General features: G+C 38.0%; 1 long non-coding RNA gene across 6 annotated transcripts; it reads left to right on the forward strand.

Moving 5' to 3' along the window:
• Positions 1-382: 382 nt before the first annotated feature.
• Positions 383-4,970, forward strand: LOC108345166 (uncharacterized). 6 transcript variants are annotated; one of them, XR_001833639.2, is made up of 8 exons: positions 383-949; positions 1,040-1,241; positions 1,321-1,397; positions 2,828-2,932; positions 3,329-3,443; positions 3,682-3,791; positions 3,961-3,982; positions 4,236-4,578. It is a non-coding gene; the product is annotated as an uncharacterized LOC108345166 (long non-coding RNA). The 6 variants fall into 6 exon arrangements; XR_008245061.1 differs by having other exon boundaries at positions 393-949; positions 1,040-1,095; positions 1,193-1,241; positions 3,329-3,791; XR_008245060.1 differs by adding an exon at positions 4,738-4,970 and having other exon boundaries at positions 407-949; positions 3,329-3,791; positions 4,236-4,597.
• Positions 4,971-22,685: the final 17,715 nt, after the last annotated feature.

Here is a 22,685-nt window from a genome sequence, read left to right on the forward strand (position 1 = left end):
TGGTGAAACTATATGAACAATGGAAAAAGAATGAAAGATAAAACCCTAGAAATTGAAGATAGGAGCTTCCGCATCCAAATCCGCCTCCGAGCACTAGTAAAAAAAGGGGATTGGAAAGCGCTATATACGCTTCGGTTTAAGCAAACTCGAAGCGTATAAAAGCGCGGTGGCAGAACCGTAAATAAAGCTAACATATATGCCTCGGTTGCTCCAAACCCGATGCCTAAAGCATGATACTAACTCGGTCCTACACCAAACCGAAGCATAAACCTACCAGCTGATGTGACTTCCAACCTCTGATAGATGTTACTAACTCGGTTTCCATGAAACCGATGCCTAAAGGAACCTAAGAACTCGGTTCTAAGTAGAACCGATGCATATGTCTCTGCTTCAGACCTGCCACCCACCTGCCAGACACGACTTGCCATGCTACTAACTCGGTACTGATGAGAACCGAGGCGTAAAAGTCTGCTCCACTGCCAACCTCTGACGTACACGGTTTGTGCTTCAGTTTCGTTGAGGACCAATGTTGTTTCTTGGTTTCAGCTGGTGTTTATGCACCGGTGGGCTTCTTGACCGACCTAGTAAGGGTGTTATGCCTCGGTTAAGTGAAGAACCAAGGCAGTAACATGTTTAAATTTCTTCTGCGAACAGAACCACCTTCGTTCATCTTCTTCTCAGCGCAAGTTACAAAAACCTGCGAGCTACAGAAACCCTGGCTGCCATCTCCGTTTGCTTCCATCTCTGTTTGCTTCCATCGCGTTTGCTCCCATCGCCGGTGACCGCCGTTTATCGTCGTCGTCTACTCCTCTCCGTGTGGTCTCCACCGCCAAGTGCTTTAGTGTTTCCTCCGCTTTGCTTCCATCTCCGCCGCGTCTCAGTTTTGGGTGGCTGTTGCGTCTGCCTCTGCTTCCATCTCCGTCGCCAGTGCTTCCATTTCAATGTTGGAGTGAGTTTTGATTAATGTCGGGTTGTGTTTGTAGTTATATTGACCCAAATTTGCTCTTTATTCTTTAAAGTTTAAAAATTGCAATTTCAGAAACCCTAGGTTGGTTTGTTCGAATCAGTTCGAGGTTCAATCACCCTCTGCACCAGGTAATTATGAATTGGTTAGAATTGGGTTAGTTTTAATTGGATGTATACTATTAGGAGAGGACATGTTGTTAATCCCATCACTATTGTTCAAATGGAGTGCCCCTTTGGACTCGTGACATTGAGGAGGAGATAGTTCCTCTCTGTAGGTAAGTTCAACTTTTTCTCCATAAATAACAAAATCAGTTATGTTTTGAGGAATCATTAATTGAGAAAATTGATATGCAGAAACTTGAGCTTCTTGGTCTTTCTGAGGATTAGAAGCGGCTCGTAACTATGTGGACCTCATTTGTTAAGAAACATCGGTAAGTTGTTCTTGTTTTGATTCAAGTCGTTTACTTCTTCTTGGATTTGAACTTGTTGCTTTTGGATTTCTACTTTCTGCTATGAATTGGCATACGAAGCTCCCTGGTATAATATTAATATTCTTCATCTTTGATTATGTGTTCATTAAAACGCAAATACTTGAACGAAAGGAATGATTTTCCACATCAAAAAGACTTTACTTAAAAAGAAAATTTTAAGACGAATCTGATGATGTGTTTTTACTCTTTGAATCGATAGAATATCTTATCTTATTCCTTATCTTCAAATCAAAATTATATTCTAATATATTGTTTCCATTTGATCTGTATATTAATTTTCTACAATAGCTCCAACAACAATGTCTTGAATTTCTTGAAAAGTGTTCTCTTATCCCAATCAAAATCTCCAAATTGGGTTGCTCTTAATGCGTTTCAGAGACCTCGGAGAACAGTGGTACAACCTCCATCGCCAATCCATTGTTTGACCTCCTCCCCTATTGTAGAGAGGCCTTTCATGTCTACATCCTGCATATATTATGAATATGTGTCAAAACGATGACCTGTGATTGGAATGTAGGCTGTAATTGTATTTCAAATACTAGAAAGAGGTCATTCCTAACCCTGATAACTGGAACAAAGAGCCCATTATCAGGATAATAATAAAAGCATTCCCATAAAATCATCACAAATATAATAAAATATATAGTCAATCATTACCAAATATCAATCCAATAAAGCTATTTTATAATGTCCACATATTGTATACTTGCTGTTTAAGATCACACAGAGTCTTCATAGAGTGTTTGATGTAATCATGAATTTGATGTAGAAGAAATTATATTGACTTATTTTTATAAGAAATAAGACCAAATTGACAACATTCAAAATGGTGGAAAGAAATTATGAAAACTACCCTAATATTAACATCAACAAGCCATTAACCTATATATATATATATATATATATATATATATATATAAATTTATGAAAGAAGAATAAGAATATTATTTTATGAAAATGACACTCAGATTTTCTAAATATACAGATTTTTTTAATATACTTCTGATGTATATTTATTTTAAGTAAACTTTATAATTTAAAGACAAATATTTATTCTTTTATTTCCAAGTCATAATGTGTTTAATTATTATAATAACACAATTATATAATAACTAGAAATAACAAAATGATTTTTTTGACTTTTGCTCCTTTTGCAACAATAAACACTACCTCTCATACGAACTCTTGAATATCACTCTAAGAGAGTGTTTTTCATTTGGGGAAAGTGCTTCTGTCAATTCCAAATACATATCCTCTTTGGATATGAACTTCACACTTATTTAATGCAGTAGAAATTGATCACCCTTAGTCTGTTCTCTCGTTGATTTTTATAATTAAGTTTTTTTTTATATGTATTTCTTTGATTACAGGGTAGTTGATGGTCCCATAGCTGGATCCTCTGCATATGCTGTAGAGGAAGTTGGTGCATGTTGTGCAACTGGGGATGGTGACATCATGATGCGCTTCCTTCCATGGTAGCACAGAAAGTCTCTAGTTTCTCTATTTTACATACTGAGTTACTTTTTGTTAGATTCTCTTCAGAAGTTATGCATATTGGCATACGCACAGACAATTTGATGGTGTCTTATTTTCATTGCATATCTATTGCTTGTTAATTTTGGTACGCAACTTCTATTTGGGGGTGAGCACAACTGGTCCATCATGTAATGTTCTTGCTTAATAGCTAAATGATAATTTTTTTGCAACTAGCGTATTAAACTTATTTTTCTAGTGCATTGACCTGTAAAAAACATTACCTTGGTAATTTCAACTTTCAATCATGCTTACTATAGTATAGTTACACTTCAATTAAATATTCTTATGTGTTTTCAATTCTGAATATCTAGATGAATACTTCTATTCAATTTCAGCTATCAAGTTGTGGAAAGTATGAGGTTGGGAATGGATCCCAAATTGGCTACCAAAGATGCAATAGCACGATTAGCGAAAAAATTTCCAGATTTTCTGGGAGCAGTTGTTTGATAAGTTATGTCACATCTCTTACATCATTTATGTGTATTTCTCGTTAAAGTATTTCCTTCTCCATTTTATGAATCCTAAAATCCCCTTTGACTTCATGTTTTCTATTGTCTAATTTTATATTTGAATCCTAATAATAACTAATAGAGTATTTATATTTTAACTTAATGCATATTGTTTAGGCAATACCTTGTTCTTGCACTAGTAAATCGGATGGATTTAACACTATTCAAATTAATTGCAGCAATTGAGAGGGAAATGACAGTAGCTCTAACACTTGGGTCAATACCAATAGAGGCTTCAGGTTCAAATGGAAGCACATTCTTCTTTGGGGAAACACTGGCTTGCTTGCAGGTAATTTCTATACATTCTCAAATCTTGCTCGTGTAATTTGATTAATGTTTAACTGGTACATTAAATTCTTTGTCACAACATCATCTTCTTTTAAACAAAGTTGGTAGACTAATTATATGGTTAATAATTTGTGTTAATCAAGCTTGTGGTTAAACCTGCTTTGTAACAGAGCTGAGGCTGAAGAACTCGGGGTACTTATTTTTCTCCTTTCGTTATATATAATGGAATTTGTTATTCTACATCAGCGAGTGTGTGGTGGTGACTAAGAAATGGCGTCCTGTTCAAAATGGAAGAAAACCAAGGGAGGTTTTTGTCCCCACTGTCATTAATATCATGTTGTTATGCTACTTCTCTCCAAGTCTTAGCGATGGTTTTAAAACTAGACTAGCGGTTATATAATTTCATCATTTAAGTTAATGTTTTTTTTGTCGTTCTTTTAAGCAGCATGGCAGTTTTTCTCAATGGAACTATGGGTCTGAGTCAGGAACTTCATTTATCCCGGAGAGAACCCAGTCTAACTTTCTGGGGCACCCAAATCAGGCTTTCTTGTTACAGTATGCTAGTCTTGGATATTTTAACCCTAATCATTCTAAGCCACGTGTTTTGGAAGAACATCAGCACCCAGGCAGTTTTCAAGATTTGTCATCCAAGAACTTGCATGATTTCTTGTTCAGATTAATATGTTTTGTAGGAAGTTGAAGGTCTGATTGATTTTGTTGAAATCAGAAAATAATGTATTTTTATTCCTCAGTTTCAGTGTGATATGGAATAAAGTTAGGAAATGGAATTACATGTGTGATGAACTGGTGATTATGAATTTATCTATTATTTTTTTTCTTTTAATTTTCACTATTTTTAGAATGAAATATTGTGCATAAGAGGTATGATTATTTGTATGATTTTTTTATTAAATATATTATCGACTAACTATTATGTTATATTATAGGTATCTCATCAAGGGAGTGGGCCAAACAATGGATGTAATGAAGAAAAAAATTAGATATTGTTATTGAATACTTTTAAGAGTCATACTTTTAGTATTGAACATCTATATTGAACATATGTAATGAACCTCTTTCTTTTTAATTTTTATGTATGAACAATTAGTTGTATGAATGATATTAGGTTGAACAATGTAGTTTATTTTATACAATATTATTAAATTTTAGTTCATATTAATTTATTGTTTGTTTTGTCAATAAAATCATTTTTATTATAATCTAATTTTATTACAATAAAAAAAAAATGAAATATACAAATTCCCGGCGGTTTTAAAACCCCGGTAAACTAAACCATCAAAAATAGGGACGGTTTTGAGATAACTCCAGCTAGTTCCGGCGGTTTTTGAGTAGCCCCGCTATTCCCGGCAGTTTTCATAAAGCCCCAACTAATTCCGGCGGTTTCTACAAAACCCCTGGAAATTCCGGCGGTTTCTGGAAACCCCCACTAATACTGGCGGTTTTTTTCTGAACCGCCGGTACTTGCTTGGCGACGGACGTTTTCCCACCGATTTTTCCAACCGCGGGAAATATGATTTGCAGGGGTTAAAACCGCCGGTAATATTTAAAAAAAACCCCGGTAAAAATACAGATTTTTGTAGTGCTTGATCCTAAAAGTATCTCCATCTTCATTGCTTGTGTATAGGTCATTCATCCAAATCATTTGTGGTATTGATAAAGAAAATTTGGCATGAAAAAGGAGCACGTAGTTAACCAAATCAATTCATTGCTTCTGTAGAAAAGTTATGCTAATTATTTAAAGTGGATGAGTCTCGGTTCACTTTTATAAACATGTGGTATGAGATAAATGTGAGGGTTATTTTAATGTGTAGATTATTATTGCTTGAGTAGAACAGTTTATTATTGATAAACTTGATTTAATTAGAGATATATATTCTTAAAATTTTATGATATGCTTGAATATACTGTTTGTTGTTGTGAATTAGCCTTAGTTTCCCGTTTAAGATTCAGTACAAAAATTATTTACTATCTCCATATTTTTTTAACAAACGTACTTTTTACAAATGAAAATAGAGGAGATGGTAATAATAATTTACAAGTATTGAATCTTGAATTGTCCGGTTGGACAGTTTAAGAAGAGTAATAACTTTTTCATAGTTTATTATAACATATCAATTTTAATATACATGTCTTAAATTTCACGAAAATTTGTCGTTATGTTTTGTATTGATCTTCGGGTGCATATTTGATTGTGATTTATAATCACTTTCATTTCGTGTAACCTGAAGACCAATGCGAAATGTTGGCAAAATTTCGTGAAATTTAAGATATGTTGTTTAAAATTGATATGTTTAATAAACTAAAAAAAGTGAATCTTCTTGAATGGGATAGGGTCACACCTTGAATACAAACATGATCAAAGTGATCATTCAAGATTATTGAAATTGTGTAAACAATTTCAGTAAACATGCGTACGAATAGAGGGTGGATTAATTTACCACTGACACGACTGTCGCGGTCATACAAATTTGATGTGCATAAATTAATGCAGTATATTACTAGGAAGTGACTCCTAGGTCGTCTCTCAAGGACCAATTTGGGTTCAGTCTCAGATTTTACACGAAAAGGGGGGGTTTTGTGATATGGTTTTGTGCAGTAAAATTAAAGTGGACTGGAATTTAAACGAGACAGAATTTAAAAACACTGAAATAAACTTTAAAGACAATAAAAACTGAACGATAAAGGACGATAAAAATGGAACAGTAAATATGCAGAAACGGTAAAAACATTGTAATTAAAATTTTCCAAAAGCATTAGTAAAAATAAACGATAAAAACAACGTCTGAAAATAAGATGAACAGGAAAATACATTGACCGAATTTTAACGTTTAAGAAAATAGTAAACGGTAAAAATAGAAGCACTTGACTAAAAATAAAATTCATCAAACATTCAACACTTTGATTAAAATTCTTGAACGGTACAACTAAAAATGAAACGAGCAAATGTGACAGGTTCAGAAATGAAAACTACACACTGCTGAAATTAAAAACACAGGTAGCTTTGAAAAAGGAAGAGGCGAGAGCCTCCTCCCAGACGTGGATGCTATCCTAGACTACTCCTAAAACTCTAATCCTAAATCCTAAAATCTGATGATTCTCTCTTCTGCATGCTGCTCCTTTTGTAGTGCCAAATTCTCTGACCAACTCCTCCTGTAGCTTATTTCTTTGAATTCTTTACTCAATTAATGACTAAGTGGGAACTCCATTTTGTGGTGTGCGTTTGTTCACGTGAATTTCCTTCAAGCTTTCCATTCCCAACTCTTGTCTTCTTCTTCAATACAATTCCAGTGGGCTCCCTTCTCCTTTCACGTGTGTTGTGAGCTGCTGGAGTTGGAGAACCGAGAGCTCTTCCTTCATATGCGTGATGGTGCTGGAGCTGGAGTTACTGCAAGGTGCTGGACCGTGAAGGTTCTTGGAGTTGCTGAACGTTCTTGGACGTTGAAGGTTTTCTTACATTGCTGGACGGAGCTGGATGGTGGACTGGAGTTGGACGTGGGCAGCTGCTGCTCTTGCTCAATGAAATCTGCAGTATGCTTCCTCTCCTCAAGTATGTGACAGCAGTGGCTTCAATAATCAACTACAGCCTCCTTCTTCCTTCACACGTTGCAGCTGCTTCCAAAAACTGTGCTCACCAATTCATTCTCTCCAAATCAATCTAGCAGGCCGTGTGTTGGCTTCTTCTAAGCTACTGGATGTTGTGTGCAGCTGCTGCCATGCCTCTCATCCCCCAGCTGAACCGTAAAGGTCTTCCCAACTGAGACTCCTCCAAACCATGGCAGTGTCTCTCTTCTTGCCATGGCCGTGACACTTCTCTGCTCAAGCACCGTGCTTCCTTCTCCAGCCACCACCGTCACAACACTCTTTCATCATATGGCAGCTGTGTGCTTCTTCTAACGCTGGAGTGCTGCTGCTGCCATGGTTGCTGGACTTCATCACCGTGCACTTGTAGCTACATCCAACGTCCGTGTGCTTTCAACCAAGTGGTGGCTCCCACTTTTATTTACTTTGGTTGATGTTTTCCAAAATAAATTGTCTCATATGGCCACCCTGCAACTTCTTCCAAATAATTGAGAAAACCGTGACCTCCACTTCCTTAAACGGTCCCATGCTTCTTAAAATTCAAGAAAGTAGATTCCTCTTTGATAGCTGTCTGTGTTTTGCCGAGAATGCTTATCCATGTGGCATACATTGAAAACAATATTTCCATGTTTTCTAGCTTATTGAATATGCCGTGTGCTTCTAGAAGTGTGGCTCCTCCATTATCCTTCATCATTTGGCAATGAATGAATAGGCATCATGAATTGGCCGTGAGTTTTTATGTTGTTGTAGCAATGTCACTACAAAAATTAACACCACATTACAAAATATAAACTTAAAATAAAACTTTGCAAAATAGAATTTCCAATGGGTCCTAGGCTGTGTGGTGTATGTTGCCAACCAATTTTGCTTCTACAAATTTATGTCACATTTATATGGTAGTCCCAAAACATTTTCAAAATTTTCCTGCAATTTATAATGCAAATAATTAGCTCAGATAATTCAAATTAATTAAAATAAGAATTTCTGATCGAATTAAGCACAATTCAGAAAAATGGGAAAATACTGGATATTTAAGCTCAATTCCCTGATTAATTCTAGTACAATAAGGTAAGTGAAGTTGAGAAAATATTGACTCATCAAAATAGACCACACTTAGTCTTTTGCACTCCTGGGCAAAATTAAGACGCAAATCAGGGAATAGTTCAAAGGACTTTCAGGAAGGAGTGACACAAATGCAACATACAGAAAAATAAAGACTCACGAGAAAAATAAACAGGATTTACAAAGTTCTCAAGAAGTCTGGACAGAGAAAAGAAGTAGACAATATCCAACACATAGTCAAGAAAAGCACATACTTACAGAAATCATCCAAGCAATTCAATACATAGCAAAATGATTAATCAGCTTAAGAGGTGATTTAAAAAATAACAAAACCTCACAGATGCACTCACAGTGTTTCTCTCAAGTGTCTAGGGTAAATAATAATATCAGCTCGATGTACTCAAGAAAACAAACACAAGTAGACTTGGCAAGCTTCTAATTATCAATACTTAAATCATATGCATATTCAGATCAAAAGGTCTTTACTGGGTTGTAATGGGGCCAAGGACAGGGGAGGATAAATTTGGATAAGTAGCTATAGCTCAGAAGAAATAGAGGTGCACTAGGAAAAAGAAAAAGAAAAAAAAAATGTAAACACAGTGAAATCTCACCCAAACCTCTAATTCAATCCTCTTCTCGACTCCATTATTCACAAAATTATTTTTCAATTTTTTTTTTCTTTTTCTCATCATTCATTTTTTTTATCCTGTCTTTTTTATTTTTTTTATTTTTTTTTATCACACAACAGGATATAAATTTTCATTTCAAAACATGATGAGGAACCAACTAGCCAATTCATCAGAATTCCCAAGGAGACCACACTTATTCTCAAAATACTTCTATAGCTCCAGACTTTCCTAAGGTTAAGGTAATCATTTGTTTTTACTTAGGATCAGTGTATGAGCTTCAATCACAAGGAAATAAATACAGTATAGGCTCAAAGGGGTTTCAAAGGATAATAACAGGGTAGGCTTATTTGGCTAAAGAGGCTCAAGAATAAAATTGCCTTTATCACTTCCAAAAGTGCATATAAATCAAGTATATCAAAAAGAATCAAGCCAAGGCATATGTGCAAGCAATCAAGATACATATCACACAAGAAAGAAAATTAAGTGGCTCAAATCTCACACAGGGTATCCGTGTTATAATCAATTCAACCTCTTAAACACATAATCATCTTTCCAAGCAGAGAAAAGCAAGGATTTCAGACTGTAAGTATTAACCAAGATAAGTGAAGGATAAATCTACAACTTAAACAAACTCCAGAAATCAAGAGAAAAATGTAAAATTTATTGCACTCAAGAACACTGAAAACAACTTAAAACAGAAAAATTTCACACGCAAAACAAAAAATTCCACACACAAAATACATACTAATAGAAACTAACAGAAAAAACAGAAAAATCAGAATCTCTTCCCAGTAGACCACACTTAAATCACACAATGTCCTCAGTGTGTAACAATCATCAGATTAACAATTTCAGAGCAGTCAAATAATATAGACAAGTGCAATAAAAAGTTAGGAAATGGGAAGAAATTTTTCAATAACATCCATCAGTAGATGTTATCATTTACATCCATCAGCAGATGTCTAAATCACCTAGCACCCTTCAGAAGATGCTAATAATTTTTTTTTTTTTTTGAAAATGGAGATGACCGGCACTGTGACAACAGTTTCGGTGGAAATGACCGGAACTATTGCTACAGTGGAAAGAGATCTGGCTATAAATAGGCCATTATCGGCGTCCGAGCAGCATTTCTGACCTAGCCTCGCTCTCTCTCTACTCCTCTCTCATCTCTCTACTCCTCTCTTCCCTCTCTTCTCTCTCCGCTCTCATCACTCTCTCAACCTGAGCGTCTGGATCTCTGCAGGGAGCCTCTCCCCCGCGTCCGCTGAAGATCTGAGATCTGCGCAGAGCCCCTGCTCCTGCGTCTTCTGAAGAGTCTGAGTGAGATTCGCGAGGAGCTCCTCTGCCAACCTTCCGCTCCAGGTAAGTCCTCTGCACTTCTTTCTTCTTTCCTTTCTTTCATTAAGTTTCTTTCTGCCTTCCTTTTAAGCTTTTCTGTGCTTTCCTTTATTTCGCATCTCCTTTCCTGCTTTCCAGTCTTTCTTTTTCAATTTTTTTTATTTTCCATTTCCTGCTTTCCTTTATATTTCATCTCTGTTTTGCTCTCCCTTTCCCTTTTCCTGCTTTCCCTTTTTTTCTTTCTTTCTTTTCTGCCCTGCTCTATTATTATTTGTCCTCTCTCCCTGCCCCCTTTTCCTGCTTTATTTTATTTTTTATTTTTTTATATTCAGCTTTTCCAGTTTTCTGTTTATTATTATGCACACTAAAAACAACTAAAACTCAAACTAAAAACATAAAGAATGGACAAAACACTGGACCTAGATCCGTTAGGACCCTTTGCAAGGACCTGGACCTAAAACTGGACAAAAACATTGATGGACCTAAAACTGGAAAAAACCGATGACCTAAAACTGGAAAATGGACAAACCTGAGACAAGATACTGAACATCAAAGATTCACAGGACAAAATAAATCTAACGGGAAACAAGAACAAATAAAGAAAACACAGAACTAATCTAATTTTTTTATGCTTTTTATTTTTCTATTTTTTTTTATTTTTTTATGTTTTGTTTTTTTTTTTTATATATATATATATATTTATTTAGAAAATATGATGAGTGAGATGGAAATCGAGAGATACACGAGTCAGCGGTGGCGCCCAACAGATGATCAGGTCAAGATGATGACCAACATCTTCAACTACGGGGTTACCCACCCAAGCAGAGCCCAAGTTGTCGAGATCACGTCTCGACTAAGGACCTACGGAGATGCCAGCGAATACAACGTGCACTGCTGGTTCAACAATCACGGCAACCGGGTCAGACGCTGGCAAGCGGAGATAGACCCCACTGGCACTCAGTTTTCACAACTGTCGCTGTATATGTACGGTAAGAACTCTCATCAGATCTCAATTTTTATTGAAATTTTTTTTTTTTTTTATTATTATTATTAACAAGATTTTTTTTTTTGTTGAAAGAAAATGGCTGGGTGGTAATGAGGGCACCGAGGCTGCTGCATCTGTTTCCCATTCCTATCATAATCGATCCAGAAACAGAGATTCCTCCGCCTCCGCTCGTGACTTTACGTACCAGAGCTCCCTCAACGGAGCTCTCCCTTAGACCACCACAACCAGCTCGAGAATACTTCCATTTTTAATGCTTTATTTATTTATTTATTTATTTTTTTTTATGTTTTTATGGTCTGTAATATTAACGATCAGCATTGATCGAACCCCGAACACTTTATTATGCTTTTTATGTATTTTATTTTTATTATTATTATTATTATTTTTTTTTTGTTGGACTGTAATCCTTAACGATCATTACTGATTGATCACAACCTATGTTTTATTATGTTTTTTTTTTATAATTAAGAGAGTAAGACAATATATTTTCGGTGAATTTGGTTTAATTTCAATAAATGCACACATATTAAATCTGCTCAGACTACACCTCTCTGCCTTACATGTTAATTATGCTCTTGTGTAGATTTTTTTTTTTTTTTTTTAACAAAAACTAAATAAATAAATAAAAACAGAACACATAATAACGAAACAAAAGACCTAATACAGAATTAAAATATAAAAGCGGATAAAACACATATGTCAAAAACAGCAAACAAAGAACATATTTACAAAACATACATTAACAAAATAACAAACTTGAAACAGAACACAAATAATTTTTTTTTTATTTTTTATTTTTATTTTTTTTAAAATAACAAATCATAAACTAAGAAAATCAGAATTCTCCCCTAATTCGCAAACCAAGAAAATTAAGGGAAGAATGAACAGGAAAACTCCCCTGGTTAAGGAGGCAGTTGCCAAACTTGGATTATCAGGGAGATGTCTTTTGCCTCAGGATCCAACGATGAAATTTTGAGGAGGAACTCTTTCATCAATATTGCCCTATCATTCACAACAAGGTTTTTCTTCTTTCTTTTCACAGCAATTTGTTTCGACAGTATCTCTCCTTCTACTGGCATTTGTTGAGTGTGTGACACCGGAATAACTATCTCTGGCTCGCTCAAAGAAGTAGCAGTATACTCTTCTTCATTAATCATGCATTCCTTAATGTCAGCACCTGCATTCTTTTTGAACTCTGCATCCTTGTCATCAAACTCACAATTAATAGCATTTGTTATAAACATAGAGTCTGGGTGTAACGCATAATCAATTTCAGCACAAATGGAGCAAGAACCAGATTCACAATCACATTCAAAATTTTCAGAAAACTGTGTTAAATCAAAGTTTAGTCCTAACTCTATAAAGTCATCAGATTGCACAGTTTCTATTTCATAATCAATATTGACGCTACTTTCACCAATGGGTTCAGTGGCTGACACTGAATTAAAAATTTTAGAATGGTCAATCAAATTTGTATCAGTATCAGTCATAAACCCTATAGAATCAGTGTGCGTCAAATCACATGCATTTGAATGTGTAGGCAAATCTGGTAAAATTGGAATCTCAGGTTCAGAATAAACCTGTTTTTGCTCACTGAGAAGTTTCTTACCAAACTCCAAGTTATCAGCTGCATCCTCAGGGCTATCAGTGTCAGAATCCAGAACAAGCTGCTCAGGTTCTTCCTTTGCTACCTCAATTGGACTTTCACCAGCCAGCTTGCAGAGCAACTTCCTCGCTTCTGTTGGGGTTATATCCATCCAACATCCGCCAATAGCTGCATCCACAAGTATCCTTTCATTGTCCAGGAGCCCTTCATAAAAATAAGTCAAGAGCAAATGCTCTGGAATTTGGTGGTTTGGACAAGTTGTGCAGAGCCTGTTAAACCTCTCCCAATAATCTGCCAGGCTTTCTTCTTGAAACTGCTCAATGGCAGTGATCTTCATCCTAATGCTGGTCACCTTTGCTGCTGGAAAGAACTTGTCGAAGAATTTTTGTTGTGTTTCCTGCCAACTATTAAAAGGATACTGGTATATGAACCAGTCTCTTGCTTTATCTTGAAGGGACATGGGAAACATTTTTATCAACATTGTTTCCTTTGAAACACCAGCAGGCCTCATAGACAAACACACCAAGCTAAACTCCTTGAGGTGCCTGTATGGATCTTCATGTGCCAACCCAAGGAATTTGGGAAGACACTTGACTAAATCATACATCCAGTCTTGAGAATCTGTCATCTCCTCTAGTGTAGTGCAAAACCTATCTCAGACTTGGACTTCCTCTTCAAACAAAGATTGTATAGAAAGAAATATACAGAAACATAACATGGAGGGAAAAACTAATATATTTTTTTTTTTTATAGAAACAAGAGCTAAATACAACACACAACACATGTTTTTTTTTTATTAACAAAACAAAACTCATACGACATGCATGCACAACACAAAACATTACATCACAACACAAAATAAAACACAACACAATTAAACATGCTTCAGACACAAACAAGACAGAACAAAAAAAAATTATTTTTTTTTTAAATTTTTTTTTAATTAACACACATAATACAAAACACAACACAACAAAAATATAAAAGACAAAACATATATTACAACCACGTAATAAAACAAAAACAGTAAAAATCTAAAACAGGAACCTGGACTGAAGTGACAACGCCGCCAAAATTTGCTGAAGGTGTCGTTGTCGCCTACAAAAATATACAAGACAAAACACACAAAACAAACATATTAACAGAACAAAACTTTACACAACAAAAATCTAAAACCGAACCGTTATTGGTCCCCGGCAACGGCGCCAAAATTTGACACGACTGTCGCGGTCATACAAATTTGATGTGCATAAATTAATGCAGTATATTACTAGGAAGTGACTCCTAGGTCGTCTCTCAAGGACCAATTTGGGTTCAGTCTCAGATTTTACACGAAAAGGGGGGGTTTTGTGATATGGTTTTGTGCAGTAAAATTAAAGTGGACTGGAATTTAAACGAGACAGAATTTAAAAACACTGAAATAAACTTTAAAGACAATAAAAACTGAACGATAAAGGACGATAAAAATGGAACAGTAAATATGCAGAAACGGTAAAAACATTGTAATTAAAATTTTCCAAAAGCATTAGTAAAAATAAACGATAAAAACAACGTCTGAAAATAAGATGAACAGGAAAATACATTGACCGAATTTTAACGTTTAAGAAAATAGTAAACGGTAAAAATAGAAGCACTTGACTAAAAATAAAATTCATCAAACATTCAACACTTTGATTAAAATTCTTGAACGGTACAACTAAAAATGAAACGAGCAAATGTGACAGGTTCAGAAATGAAAACTACACACTGCTGAAATTAAAAACACAGGTAGCTTTGAAAAAGGAAGAGGCGAGAGCCTCCTCCCAGACGTGGATGCTATCCTAGACTACTCCTAAAACTCTAATCCTAAATCCTAAAATCTGATGATTCTCTCTTCTGCATGCTGCTCCTTTTGTAGTGCCAAATTCTCTGACCAACTCCTCCTGTAGCTTATTTCTTTGAATTCTTTACTCAATTAATGACTAAGTGGGAACTCCATTTTGTGGTGTGCGTTTGTTCACGTGAATTTCCTTCAAGCTTTCCATTCCCAACTCTTGTCTTCTTCTTCAATACAATTCCAGTGGGCTCCCTTCTCCTTTCACGTGTGTTGTGAGCTGCTGGAGTTGGAGAACCGAGAGCTCTTCCTTCATATGCGTGATGGTGCTGGAGCTGGAGTTACTGCAAGGTGCTGGACCGTGAAGGTTCTTGGAGTTGCTGAACGTTCTTGGACGTTGAAGGTTTTCTTACATTGCTGGACGGAGCTGGATGGTGGACTGGAGTTGGACGTGGGCAGCTGCTGCTCTTGCTCAATGAAATCTGCAGTATGCTTCCTCTCCTCAAGTATGTGACAGCAGTGGCTTCAATAATCAACTACAGCCTCCTTCTTCCTTCACACGTTGCAGCTGCTTCCAAAAACTGTGCTCACCAATTCATTCTCTCCAAATCAATCTAGCAGGCCGTGTGTTGGCTTCTTCTAAGCTACTGGATGTTGTGTGCAGCTGCTGCCATGCCTCTCATCCCCCAGCTGAACCGTAAAGGTCTTCCCAACTGAGACTCCTCCAAACCATGGCAGTGTCTCTCTTCTTGCCATGGCCGTGACACTTCTCTGCTCAAGCACCGTGCTTCCTTCTCCAGCCACCACCGTCACAACACTCTTTCATCATATGGCAACTGTGTGCTTCTTCTAACGCTGGAGTGCTGCTGCTGCCATGGTTGCTGGACTTCATCACCGTGCACTTGTAGCTACATCCAACGTCCGTGTGCTTTCAACCAAGTGGTGGCTCCCACTTTTATTTACTTTGGTTGATGTTTTCCAAAATAAATTGTCTCATATGGCCACCCTGCAACTTCTTCCAAATAATTGAGAAAACCGTGACCTCCACTTCCTTAAACGGTCCCATGCTTCTTAAAATTCAAGAAAGTAGATTCCTCTTTGATAGCTGTCTGTGTTTTGCCGAGAATGCTTATCCATGTGGCATACATTGAAAACAATATTTCCATGTTTTCTAGCTTATTGAATATGCCGTGTGCTTCTAGAAGTGTGGCTCCTCCATTATCCTTCATCATTTGGCAATGAATGAATAGGCATCATGAATTGGCCGTGAGTTTTTATGTTGTTGTAGCAATGTCACTACAAAAATTAACACCACATTACAAAATATAAACTTAAAATAAAACTTTGCAAAATAGAATTTCCAATGGGTCCTAGGCTGTGTGGTGTATGTTGCCAACCAATTTTGCTTCTACAAATTTATGTCACATTTATATGGTAGTCCCAAAACATTTTCAAAATTTTCCTGCAATTTATAATGCAAATAATTAGCTCAGATAATTCAAATTAATTAAAATAAGAATTTCTGATCGAATTAAGCACAATTCAGAAAAATGGGAAAATACTGGATATTTAAGCTCAATTCCCTGATTAATTCTAGTACAATAAGGTAAGTGAAGTTGAGAAAATATTGACTCATCAACCACGCATCAGCATTGAGTACGAGAGAGGGGTAGAAGAATTTATAGAGTTTGCGCAACGTAATGCGAGTACAAGTGGTGATGATGAAGTCAAGTTCAGATGTCCCTGTGTGAACTGTTTGAATGGGAGGAAGTTGAACGCAACTGATATTAGGGAACATCTTATCTGTGATGGTTTCATACGAAGTTATACAACATGGATATGGCACGGCGAATTAACAGACTTTCCAACTGTCTCTCCAACTGAAAATGTTTATGATTCCACAATGGATATGGAAGATTAAGCAGAAGAAGACAACTTAGAGGACATGATCCGCGATATTGGCGTATAAGCTTTTGCCCAAGCGCATGTGTATGAAACGATGTCCACTGATGCGGAGACTCCTTTGTATGTGGGTTCAACTAAGTTCACACGGTTGTCAGCGGTGTTAAGGCTCATGAATTTAAAGGAGTGACGTTTTTCTTCGGAGATGCAGCGGTGAACAATTACAACGACTCTAGTTTGTTTGGAAGGAAGAAGAAAATTGTTGAAAGTGGTTCTATGTTACGTTTCACGAAATTTCAACCTTGGACAGATATATTGCCTCAGTTATTTTAATAACCAAAACAATAATGAGTCTATGACATCAATTTTACTAACAATTGCTGCCTAAAGCATGCTGGAAAAAAATTCAGTGACAATTTTGAAATTTCGTTGAAACTTTTGCCTCAATTCTTTGTAAAACAAAACATAAATACTTTTTGACACTGGTTAAAAAAAACCATTGCCTAAAACCCTAAAAAAATTAAATATTTAAAATTTTCAATGACAATTTTTAGGAGAATGCCAGTTTCGCAGAGGGAATTGTACAATCTAGGACGGTTTTGTAAAACACTAAGGCTATAGGTGTAGTTCAAGAGGGTGTCAACTGAAAAGTCAGTTTTGCAGAAAGATGTACAAGGTCTATGATTTTGGTTCTTTAAATAATCCAGGACGTAGACCCTGTTCATAAGTTGAAAAGTTAGATTTGTAGAGGAATTTGCAGACGCTGTGACTTCAATTCTTTAAATAATCTAGAATATATCCCTTTAGACATGCTTTTCGAATCAATGTCCCTAAATTTTCAAAAATATTACCGTGTGGTTTTAGGTTTCGGTTTCTTAAAACTCAAGGATATTAAACATGTTAAAATTCTATTTATTTATAAACTTAGTGTAGGTCACCATTAATATAAAGCATAATTAAAGTAAATATTTTATAACTTATCTGGACTACTGCTTTGAGCTCTGAGGATGGAAGATTTTATGCAAGAGCGCATAACCAAATGGATACAAAAATTTAAAGTTTGTCTCATGCATGTACCATTGTCAAATCATGTAACAAAAAATACAATATATCTATATGAAAGATGAAAGATATTAAAATTGTTATTGAAATTTAAAGGATAAAAATATGCACTTACACTATCTAGAGTTGTAAAGACATTAATATTTTGGATGCCTAAAACAATTTTGTTTCTGCTGGAATGGGACAAGGAAAACGCCTCCTGTTTCCGCTCGGGAATGCTCCGCCTTCGCCGATCGGTCCTCCTTACTCTGGTCTTACCTCCTGGATCTTCCTCTCTCAATGCCAAAATGGGGGTGACCTATAGGAAACACTCTGACGCTCAAGTCAGAATTTATCTCCGCAAGTCTAGTCAAAATTAGAAATCAGAGAGTTTACCTTCTTAATCAATTGTTATTTATAGGGTTTCGAGGAATATCATCCATTAATTTACCTCTTAATGACGATCAATGCCAACCTTAACTGCACCACAATGACCGTTACATCATTAATTATGCATTCATTGACATTCAAAGGTTGTCTCCAGCAAACGGCTGGAGAGTTCACGAGTATTATTCTAGTGTCCGACCGGGAATGATTGGCTTCCATCGCCCCTACGTGTCCGGTCGGTCTAACCTCAGTAGTAACACTTCCATCGTCCTTGGCCGATCGGTCTAACCTACTCAGTAGTAACTCAAGCATGTCCGGTCGGTCTAACCTACTCGGTAGTAACACAAGTCCCCCAAGCCCTAGCAAAAATATTTTTGCGTAGGGTTTTGAAGTGGTTTCCGATCGGTTCGCATCTTCTCTTATTAAGACCTTCAACCGTGTTGTTGACTTTTGCAAGGGCGTGAAGTCGTAGAGTCATGACTGTAAAATTTAGGCGGGAAAAGTAAAAATGAACCATCAGATCGCCTAGACCGTCAAATCTTTCTTCATTTGACGCTCTAGATTTGCTTGGCGAATCGCTTTTTACCTTCTATAAATAGCCCCGAATTTGCCCTAATTTTTTACCCCTTTCTCCTCGCCTTCATTACTTTCTCGTGCCTATCTTCCTCATCTTAATCCTGTGTCTCAGGTAATCATGTCTTTTGATGTCGCCGGTGAAGAGGGCAGGGGGTATGCCGATGATAAGGTTGGTACTTCGTCTTCCTCCTCGGGTGCCGTTGCTGGTCAGGGTGCTGTAGCCGCCCATTCAGGAAACTCTTCCGATCTTCTGGCGGATAGTGATGCTCCCGAGGAAGTCGCCATTAACGTGGACTCCTCCGGTGCTTGGGACGGTAAGCCTAGAGATTGGACTGTTGTTCCTGGCTATGATTGGGTTCCCCATGAGGTTAGGCAAATCTCTTCCTATTTCTACCATCGAAGTCCATTTAGGGATTTGGCCAGTAGTGTTTGTTTGGTAAAGGCTTCTGAGGACGCTAGCCATTTTAAACTAGCCGTTTGCCAAATGACCGAGCGTGTATGCCACGGTCGGGGGAATTACCCCACAGACTTCTTCTATGGTTACGCCACCATGTTTAAAGATTTAAAGGTTCTCCTTCATTTTTCGGATTTTCAAATGAGCGTTCTAAGGGAGCTTAATGTTGCTCCTACCTAGCTGCATCCGAACGGTTGGACATTTATGCAAGCATTCTTTGTCGTCTGTACCGGCTTAGCCTTATACTCCACTCCTAGGGCTTTCCTTTACTTTTTTCACATACAGCCTCATCCGACCAAACCCTGGGTTTCCCTTAGAACGATCGGGAATAGACATCTGTTGTCTCTTTTCAACAGTTCGTACAAGGATTTTAAAGGGAATTTCTTTAAGGTCGTGCCTTTGGAAGCTGGGTACAAGAGTTTCTGTTTCCCGGACGAGCGGGCTAAGTTTCCCTTTTATTGGACCAACAACCCCAAGAAGGTTATTTCCTGGCCCAAGTCACGGATGACACCCGAGGATTTGGACTTAATAAATCAACTGAGTCAGGTGCCCTCCAAGTCTTCTTCTCGCGTGCTGATCGGTTTCCTGAACAACAAAAATCTTTCCTCTAATGTGTTCGGTAAGTTACTTTTGACTGCCTTTTGTAGAGCAACCATTTAGAACTTATCTAAATTTATTTTTGATGTGTAGATTACTTGTCCAAGATGGACCCAGCCAGAAGCAGCACCTTCGCTCGCTTGTTCGCTCAGAGGGGGGGAGATGTAAGGAAAACAGTAGGAGGGAGCTCATCTCGCGCCCCAACTACTGCTGCCATCCTTGTGATGTCTCTACCGGTCCAAAAGGCACCACCTCCCCCGCCCGCTGCTGAAGTCCAGTCGCTTAAATCCGTTCGTCGCCCTGCCGACAAGGTTCAATAGTCGGAGCCCATTCCACAGAAAAAGGAAAAACAGAAAGCCGTTTGGGAATCCTCTGCCTCATCCAAGCGTAGCAAGAGGGCTCTACTCGACGGTCCTCCCCTCTCTAGGCCGCTGAGTTCCAACTCGTGGGTGGCGAAGCGCATCCACTTTGATTTTTTTGCTGAGGAGAAAGCTCTAGTTAAAGGGATGACCGAGGAGGAGGCCTCCAATATGGCTATGGAGTTGGCCGCTCGATCTATGATGTGTTTGGCTTAAGCCGCTCAGAAGAGGACATCGGCTTCTATAGAGCTTCAGTCTCTTCAAGAGAAGTATGACGCCGCCGTGAAGTCCAACCAATAATTGACTCTCCGCCTGGCCGAGACAGAAAGGATAGCGGACGAGGACAAGAAAAAAGCCAACACTCTGCTGGCCGAGGCCCGCTCGGCTCAATGCTGTATGCAACGGTCTTATGATGATTTGAAGCTTGACCTCCAAAATGCAACTACCAAAAATAAAGAGTTGGTGACAGAGAGGGATGGCCTTCTGGCCGATCGGGATTCGCTTCGGGATCGAGTGTTGAAACTAGAGGCGGACAACAAATTTTTGGGCGATGAAGTAGTGAATGAGCATTTACTCGGCTTTGAGAAAGCACTCGCCCAGTGTAACATCCTTTTTCAAGTTCCGACCGAAGACCCTCGTCTCGATGTGAGCATGATGGTGGTGGATGGGAAATTAGTTTCGATCCATGTTCCTCCACCTTCACCTCTGGCCATCCCTAATGTTCAGACTCCCATTGAAGTGATCGAGGAGACCGACGGGCTTGATGTCCAACCTTAGGTCTTTTAGATATAGAATTTTGTTGCTTTTTTACATTTGTACTTTGTAACAAATAGATTTATTTTGAATGAATACGTGCCTGTCGAGCATTTATTTCGTACGCATATGCTTCATACTTAATTTCACGCTTGATTTGTCAAGTCTTCAATAATGGACCTTTATTGCCGCTCGGTTTAGGTCTTAGGAGCTCACTAGAAGCATGCCCTAAGACCAAGGTGAGAGTTCACGAAAGACATCTGCCTCATTCGCTCGGTTTAGGTCTTAGGAGTTCACTAGGAGCGTGCCCTAAGACCAAGGTGAGAGTTCACGAAAGAAATCTACCTCACCCGCTCGATTTAGGTCTTAGGAGTTCACTAGGAGTGTGCCCTAAGACCAAGGTGAGAGTTCACGAAAGAAGTCTGCCTCACCCGCTCGGTTTAGGTCTTAGGAGTTCACTAGGAGTGTGCCCTAAGACCAAGGTGAGAGTTCATGAAAGAAATCTGCCTCACCCTCTCGGTTTAGGTCTTAGGAGTTCACTAGGAGCGTGCCCTAAGTCCAAGGTGACAGTTCACAAAAGAAATCTGCCTCACCCGCTCGGTTTAGGTCTTAGGAGTTCACTAGGAGCGTGCCCTAAGACCAAGGTGAGAGTTCACGAAAGAAATCTGCGTCATCCGCTCGGTTTAGGTCTTAGGAGTTCACTAGAAGCGTGCCCTAAGACCAAGGTAAGAGTTCACGAAAGAAATTTGCCTCACTCGCTCGGTTTAGGTCTTAGGAGTTCACTAGGAGCGTGCCCTAAGACCAAGGTGAGAGTTCACGAAAGAAATCTGCCTCACCTGCTCGGTTTAGTTCTTAGGAGTTCACTAGGAGCGTGCCCTAAGACCACGGTGAGAGTTCACGAAAGAAATCTGCCTCACCCGCTCGGTTTAGGTCTTAGGAGTTCACTAGGAGGGTGCCCTAAGACCAAGGTGAGAGTTCACGAAAGAAATCTGTCTCACTTGCTCAGTTTAGGTCTTAGGAGTTCACTAGGAGCGTGCCCTAAGACCAAGGTGAGAGTTCACGAAAGAAATCTGCCTCACTTGCTCGGTTTAGCTCTTAGAAGTTCACTAGGAGCGTGCCCTAAGACCAAGGTGAGAGTTCACGAAAGAAATCTGCCTCACTTGCTCGGTTTAGCTCTTAGAAGTTCACTAGGAGCGTGTCCTAGGACCAAGGTGAGAGTTCACGAAAGAAATCTGCCTCACTTGCTTTGTTTAGGTCTTAGGAGTTCACTAGGAGCGTGCCCTAAGACCAAGGTGAGAGTTCACGAAAGAAATCTGCCTCACCGAGTTGAAAAATGTTCCCTACCGATCGGTTGCTCAAAGTTGGCCAAGTAGTCTGTGTACAGAGTCCTGTCATCTGCACCGAAGAAAAAATAACACTCGAATTTTGATTAGGGAGAAAAATATAGCTGATAAAATTATGCTATTTTGAGTTGAGGCTAGTCGACCGAGCAAGTTCGGTCTAGATGTAACTGCTTTAGAATTTCCTGACCTACAAAAATATATTAAAAATAAAAATATCCATTTGATCGTTGCTGTTAGGTAGTGATTGGTTTTAATGTCCATTTGGTCACCGCTGTATGCGAGCCATAACTTAAATTTGAATTTTCGGGATGTAACAAGAGAAATTTTTCAATTATATCTCTCTTGTTTTCCGATAATGTATCCTGTGACCTGCACCAAAAAAAACAATAGAAGATGTTGATGACGACCATATGAATTATCAGTGCTCGG

The sequence above is a fragment of the Vigna angularis genome, chromosome 8, assembly GCF_016808095.1.
Source record: "Vigna angularis cultivar LongXiaoDou No.4 chromosome 8, ASM1680809v1, whole genome shotgun sequence".
NCBI lineage: Eukaryota > Viridiplantae > Streptophyta > Magnoliopsida > Fabales > Fabaceae > Vigna > Vigna angularis.